Genomic DNA, 8115 nt, shown 5'->3' on the forward strand with positions numbered 1-8115 from the left:
TGAAACTATCAACTGATGTTTTCAATTTAACCTCTGGACAAAGCCCAAAAGAATTCATTTCTCTATACGAGACAGAACAAAATGTAAATGTTACAAATCTTGACTGTGGACAAATAGTGGCAAAAAAGAAAAGAAAAGAAAAAAAAAGCAGTGACTTGGTAAAGTGATTCGGGCCTTGCCCCTTAGAGAAACAAATGACAGGGGCACAGCTTCTAGGGGGAGGGTGGTGCCCTGGTCAAAGTGTCTGTCATCACCCCAACCAGTGGAATGCGGAACAGGGGCTTGGAGGCAGAACGACAAGAGGGCAGAGTGGAGGGGCTTCAGGAGAGAATAAAATCAGGCTCTCCACTGAGGTTACAGAGTAGCAGAGACCGTGTGCCCCCAAGTTTGGGTGCTTTTGCTACAAAGTATTTCAGAACCCACAAGAATGACTGTGGGAAGAAAAAAATTTCCACCTTCTTCAAATTTTGAAGTGTTTGAACTTGGTTGTGAACAGCCCATTTCCAAGGTCACTGAGGTTTGGTCATTCACAAGGCAACGCAAGTACTTTACAGTTAGTCAACTTGAGGCCCTGAAGTTGAGATAGTCACAGCCATTTCACAAGATGCCTTGGGAATTCCATCCAGTTCACATCAATTCCCCCTCCTCTGAGGTGTATGTGTGTGTGCACATGTCTGTGCATGTACACGTGTGTGTGGTATGTGTGTGCATGTATGTGTGTGCATCCAAGACCTTTCTCACTTCAGAGCCTCTGCTCATAACATGGCTTGTACATAGTGGGCTAATGTACAAAGTACATTAAAGTATACATGGTGTACTAGCCATGTGACTTTTTCTTCTTCTGCCACAGGTCTCTATGAAATACTGCTGTACCCCGATATTTGGGGGGTTGAACATCAGCACACACAGGATTTCTCTGTGAAATGTTGCCATAGCCCAGTGTCTATTGAAACCTCCTTGGCACCAGCCTCTGTTCAGTCTCTGGACATACAGCCGTGACCAGATAAAGAACCTGCCCGCAAGGAGCATTAGGAAATAACTTGTCTGCTTCTTTCCTGGGGGGAGGGGCTCTCTTCCCCTCAGGATAAAGGGTCCGAGCGGGCATGGACAGATTGGCTTGTCTCATCATTACATGCACCCCGGCACGCAGGGCACTACCAGGCATGCCTCTGACACAGTATTTGAGAACGAATCAAGGGACAGGTGATGTCTTCACTTTACCACATCGGCCACCCCTTGATGGAAACCTAAGGGACACTAGACCTGGGTGAAGCTGGATTCCCTCCCCCAGGAGTCTGGATTTTGATGCACAGACGCAGACACCAGTTGCTGGGAGCCAGATGAAAAGAGACTGACCCCTACGGCAAGGCCCTCAGATCTGCCCGGCTGCCGCCTGTCCCCAGGCCAGAGTGTCTAACTCTCCCTGGAGCTCATGAAACAAATCTTCCTGCCGATGCGCTGATCAAAAGCAAATTAATTTTTTCTGTATCTGGCAACTCATTAATGCAACTGATTAGCACACAAGATCATTAATCGGCTCACGTCAAAATCTCTTTTAAAACACCTCAATAGCTTCCTGTTGATTTTTTTAGAATAAAATCCAGACGTCTTACCAGTTCTGGAAAGGCCCTAGTGTGACTCTGCTTACCTCTCCTAACTCATCTTCTTCTTTCTGTTTCTTTAGCATCCTGAGTTCTTTTCTACCTCAGGGCCTTTGCACATGCTATCCCTGCTGCCTGGAATGTTCTTCCCTCAGCTCTTCCAGTGACTGGCTTCTCCTTAGCTATCAGATTTCCACTCAAACATCACCTCCCCAAAGAGACCTTTAAATCAGCCAAGGACCCAGCATGCCTCAATGGATACATTCACACTAGAACATCAGAGGAAGAACTATTCACGAAGGGGTAACACGGTGCCCCCAGAACAACAGAGGGCTGGTATCACTCTCAGGCCTGAGGGAAGAGGGCAAGGATTGCTCTAGAATCCAAAAGGAGAGTTCCATAGAGAGAGCTGCCCCAGAGGTGCTGTGACCTTCAATCCAATGCTTCACCAGCTCACAGCAGCTCAGCACTGGGGGAGCCAGGAAGGAAAACACCCTGACATCACTCTCCTCCCTCCCTCTGCTCTCCTGCCAGGAATCCCCTTTGGCCAAACCCATCTGAAACCAGAGGGCAAGGAGACGTATAGATACCGAAGAAGAGGGGTTTGGCGAAATGTTTCTGTAAAGGGCCAGAAAGTAAGTATTATCAGCTTTCTGGGCCATACAACCTCTATCACAACTACTCTGACACCGTAGCACGGGCAAAGCCACAGACACGACCTAAATGAACAAGTGTGGCTGTGCTCCAATAAAACTTTATTTACGAACATAGGCAGTGAGCCATAGCTTGCTGCGCCCAGAAGCAGAACATTCAGGATAGCATCTAGCATCCCTTCTGCAGCCACACCATCTAAGGTACTCCACTCCCCCAAGTCACTATCACAACATCCTCTTTCATTTCCCGTATCACAGATTGTGTCTTACTCGTGTGTCCATAAGGGTGGGCATCATGCCTCTCTTGTTTGCCACTGCAACCCCAGCACCCAAAACAGTGCCTGGCACACGGTGGGTTCTTGAACAAATATTTTTAAATGAAGAAGAAGGCTTAACTAAGAGAGTGCGATACGGGTGGACAAGGCCAAATAGCTAGTGTCCTTAACTCAGGCGCTCCAAATGATGCGCTCCAAACAGAAGCCCAGCTCTCCCTCTCTGGTCCACACGTAACTGCAGCTCTTACCTACTCCACATCAGGCTTCCTAGCACCCTCACCAGCCCACGCTTGCCCTCCACAACCCGTTACTCTAGGTTGCAATTCCACCCATCCACTTTCAGTCTTTCCAACTCGAATGGTCTACAGTCCAGCTTCTCTGGAAATGATTCTGCTTTAGGAGACGTCTCCTGAAGATTATAGATTTGGGGACCTCCAGCACAGCCAGAAGGAAAGACCTGCTTTGAAATTCTCCGTGTTATCTGATGAGGCCAAAGGACTTGCCTTGGTAGGGCTGGTGCCACTCAGTTGGTTGGAGCATTGTCCCATAAACTGAAAGGTCATGGGTTCAATTCCCGGTCAGGGCACACGCCTCGGGGGTTAAGTTCCTGGTTGGGTGGGTATGTGCAGCAGACAGCCCATCAATGTTGCTCTCTCACACCGATGTTTCTCCCCCTCCCTTCCCTTTTCTCTAAAATCAATAAACATGTCCTCAGGTGAGGATAAAAATCAAGAAACAAAATTGTGCATACACTTTCATTACAAGTGTGTAGAACTGTACCTGGATATACACGAGGACTAGAAGAGAGCAGGGGAGATCAGTAATTTCCTTCTGGTTTCTCTGATCCCTGTTATAAAATTTGCTAATTGTTGTAAGTGGTTCATCCGTGAGTTGCAGAGTGCCGTCTAAAACAGAGCATCATCATTATTATGCATTACCAATTGTATTATGTTGTCATATATTATTATATATGTCATCCCATTAGCAAGAGAAGTGACTCATGGGTGCTGCTCTTCTCTGGCACGATGGAGGGCAAATGGATTGCCTTTTAAGTCTGACAGGGTTTGTGCATTCTGTCCCTCTGTCTTGAAGCAATTTTGTTAAAAGGCATGGTTTTTAAAATTTACAGTACAGAATCTCTTTCCCCTTGCACGCCCTCTCCCGTTTTGCATCCCCCCCACCCCCCACCTTGTGAAAGGATCAAAGTTGTTAGGAACTGGAAAGGTAAATGATTGGCTAATAACATTAGCCAAAAAAGATACTGTTCTTTGTAGCAAACCCCCGAGACCACAGCAGTTCCTTTACGACTGCTAAAGGCTGCTACTTGAGACTAATGCAAACCTTGGCAGCAAATGCACTCGACCTCTTACCAGTCCTAAAGATCTGGAACCTTTCTCTTGCATTTCACGGATCAGCAGAATCTCAGTACCTCCTCCTCCTCTTCCAGCCTCCCACCCTCTTTCTCTTTCGGAATCCTAGACACAGCTACAATCGAAAAGCATAGGTTTCCAGCACATGCTCATAGATTCCACGTCACCCCATTGGAGATTGGAGATTTGGGCGTCCACATGGCATTGGGAAGTTGTTCTTTGAACCCATTTCTTCTCGTTTCTGTAGGCCATTGATTCTGGGACTGTTCCCTTGGCCTCAATTGGAATTTTACCTTTGGTACATATCCTATAATACAATTTCTCAACCCAACAATGCCAATCTGTTTTCTCTGCCCTTTCAAAGAATGGACATGAACCTTGTAAGACCACGAGTCACAAAGAAATTATCACAGATTCAGCTAATTGGGTGCAAAAACTGTCCATGACAGCATTTTTTGTAATTAAAAAAAAAAAACACTAAAAACCACCTAAATACCTAATAATCAGAGAATGGTTGCATAAATAATAATCCATCTAATCAATGGCAAATTATTCAGACTATGAAAATATGCAAAAAAATATTAACAGTCCTATAACACTGAGTAAGAAAAGCAGGAAGCAAAACTGCATGTGACCTCATGGTGTTGAAGAAAGGTATACACATATAGGAAGAACTGGAAGAAAGTAACCCCTTCTTCTTATAGTGATTGCCACTGGGTGGTAGAATATACCACAGTTCTTCTTCTTTATGCTTTTCTTCAAAGCACAAATGAACAAGTGAGTACATGTCACTTTTTACATTTGGAAATAAAACTTTTTTCAAAGGTCAAAAAAGGCTAGATGCTTCATCAGGATCCAGAAAACTACAGGAAGTCTTTTCTTTCGCCTGGATGGGCTATTTGGATGTCAGTTTCTCCTCTCCTTTTAAAGAGGAAAGGTATTGCCACATTACTAAAGCAATCAGCCAGCAGGGTTCTTTTGAGAGCAATAAACTGACCTCTCAGGAGGAAATTAGTGAAGCTCAGGAAATTGGAGCTGAAAGCCCCTACTCAGTGGCCTAATGCATCCCTCAAGAATCAGCACCATATACCTCACACTTTCTGGTGTGGGCACTTTCTTTTCCATTTAATTGTAAACATTTCAAGTGATTGCAATTTCACTGCTACGTTTTAGCTCAGTCAACAAGTTACAGCCCATCTTCCCTGAGCAGACTACAGTAACTCGAGCAAACTTCAGAGCTGTCCATCTACCACCACTCTCGCCTGGACCTGCTAGCTGAACAAGTAGATTAGACCTGGCTCGAGTCCTGGCACCTCCACTTCCTGGTGTAAAAGGCCTTACAGAAGACCCTTTACCTGTCTGATTCTAGGCTTCTTCATTTGTAGAAAGGAAACACCTCCACCTTCTGCACCAATGGTGTTGTGGGAACTAAGGGAGATGATGCATCTAAGAAATGTGTTGAATGCACACACTAGATAATCAATAAATGTCTGGTGGCTCCGGGGTGTTGGACCAGTGTCGACCAGCTGTTCTCCTGGCAGAGGAGATGGGTTCTGCTGAGCCAACCACCCATCCTGTTACTCTTCCCCTGGATGACAGAAGTGGGTGGGAGTGGACAGTAGAGTCGATGGTCTTAAAAGAGCACAATTCCATTTGGTACCCAGACCTGGGGCTTAGCCAACTAAACTCACCAACCTCAGATCACAACTATGGCTCAGACAGCACCCACTGAAACTTTCCACTGTGATACGACCTACAAGTGGAGCACTGGCCATGGGGGAGGCAGAGAGGGGATGGAGTGAGGAGTCGTGTTGGAGATGGAATCAACAGAGTGGAAGGGATCCTTCACATAGAGGCTCAAGGAAAGAGAAGAATAATGCTTCCCACTTCCATAGCTGGATGACTGAATGCAGTTTATTGATTCAACAACTATTTACTGAGCACCTGCTAAGGGCCAGGAACTCCTTCTGCACAAAGGACACCGCAGTGACACCAAACAGAAAAAAAATAAACCTCCGCTCTTGTGAGTTTACCTTCTAGTGGGGGAGATGGACGATGAAGAGTAAACAAATGAATAAACGAGACCATTTCCGGTTGTGATAACTGTGGTGAAAGAAATAAACAGGGAAACGGGGTGGAGAATAAGAGGGGAGGAGGCTACTTCACATAGGATGGTCAGGGAAGGACTCTCAGGGTCCCATACATGAGGTCATGGGTGCTGAAAGATGAGAAGAAAGGGAAGCCTTACGGGAAGAAGAAATAGTGGGTGTAAAACCTTGGGGTAGGAAAGAGCTAGGCGCATTTCAGGAAGGGGGAAAGGCCTACAGAAGTGGAGTCCAGTGAGAGCAGAGGATTGACAGGAGAGAAGGTCGGAAAACTAGGCAGGACCCATTCGCCAAGGACTAAGAAGCAGGTCCTTGGGGGAGACACTTTCACCTTTGACACGCCGAATTTGAGGCAACAGAGGGGATCTCCAAACTAAAGATCCAGGACTCTGCCCTAAGAACTAGTGACAATAGTGGGATTTGAGAAATTGTTCATTTGCATCACAAACATTGGGGAGTGTTATAAAAATACTGCCCTCTCAGGCATTACAAATACGGATTTCTGGCGTGCCACCCTGGGAAATTTTAATTCAGGTAGGTCTTGGTCAAGATCTGGGAATCATCCTTTCAATGCTCCCAGGTAATTCTGATCCATTCATTCAAGAAATATTTCTTGCATTCCTGCCTTATGCCAGGACAATTCTGGGCGCTGGAGATACATCTCTGAAGAGGTTACAGAGCTCACAAAAAGAACAGTCAGTGAACAAGTAAGCAAAGTTCAGTGGTGATACATGCCAGGGAGGGGAAAAAAAAGCAGGGAAAATACAGAATAATTATGGGGACCTACACTAGATAAATCTAAAAAAGAAGGTCTCTCTCTGAGGAAGTGACATTTGAGCTGACAGCTGAGAAATAAGAAGCCATGTGGCAATCTAGGGGAACAGCATTCCAGGCAGAGGGAACAGCCAATGCAAAGGCTTAGTTGAGAACTCAGGAGATGAATCTAATTTGTTGGTTTATTCCCACTTGCTTGATCAACCAAAAGGAAGGAGAAGGCATAGTGAAGAAGGTACTATTTCATTTTTACACGATCACCCAGCAAGCTATACTAAGCACACACTTCACACCAGGCAACATGCCAGGCGGTGACATAAAGATGAGCGAGACTGTCCCCTGTCTCAGGGAGTTGCAGCCCTGTGAGGGAGGCAGGTAATGAAATGAATGTGGCCCCCTGCGCCAAGTGAGGCATCCCAGACAATCAGCTCACCTTCCGAGAAAGCCAAGCAGATGATTCATACCTTCGAGTATGATGATGTGAGCAACTGTTTTTGAGACTGTGCATGATAAAATTTTTTGCATTTTTTGTGGCCCTGCCAATGCAGCACATCTGAATTTCTGGTGAAATATTCACAACAATGGGTATTGCATCTGAGGTGCTATATAAGGACTGTATTTGGGGGGAAGTCTCCTAGCAATAGGTAACATTTACTGGGCACTCAGGTATATCTGATTGGAGACACAATCTCAAAGTCTCACAGGGTCCCTGTGAGGCAGAGGGTCTTATTATTCCACGTTTTTAGACGAAGAAATTGGAGCTTAGCAAGGTTTCCAGAAGAATTTCCTGAGGTCGTTCAACTCAGATGGGACCATTTCCCCAGCTCTGTCTGCGTTCAAAGTCCCAGTTCTGGTCCCTACTCCCTTTCATGAATTGCTTAGCTCCTGATGAAATTGCTGTCTTCACCTTAGTTCCCAAGGTGGGTCCCCTTCTCTTCTCCCCATTGCAATTATCCACCTGGGTTGTCTACACCTGCCAGATCTAACTGCTGCTCTCTCCGGGGACCCTACAGCTGGGAGAGTGGAGATGAGAAGGGTTCCTTGTTTCCACACTTGGGGAAAAGTGGAGGGCCGTGCCTACTGCCTGACTCCAGTCTCCAGGGGTCCCTGGGCAGTGTGGAAAGGGCTGGGCCCAAGGCCGGGCACCTTGCTCCCTGCCCACCTATGGAGGAAATCACTAGGGCTCAATGTTCCAGGCCTGAGTAGAAGAAGGGACGGGGCGGCGGAGGCAACTTATATACCTCGGGAACCAGACAACAAATTGTTGAAGTCTAGCGGAAGTAGTAACTCTGTAGCCCGCTGGATTGGGTTGGGTCACCTCTCGTCCTGTCTAAACG

The sequence above is a fragment of the Desmodus rotundus genome, chromosome 7 (genome assembly GCF_022682495.2).
Source record: "Desmodus rotundus isolate HL8 chromosome 7, HLdesRot8A.1, whole genome shotgun sequence".
Classification (NCBI taxonomy): domain Eukaryota; kingdom Metazoa; phylum Chordata; class Mammalia; order Chiroptera; family Phyllostomidae; genus Desmodus; species Desmodus rotundus.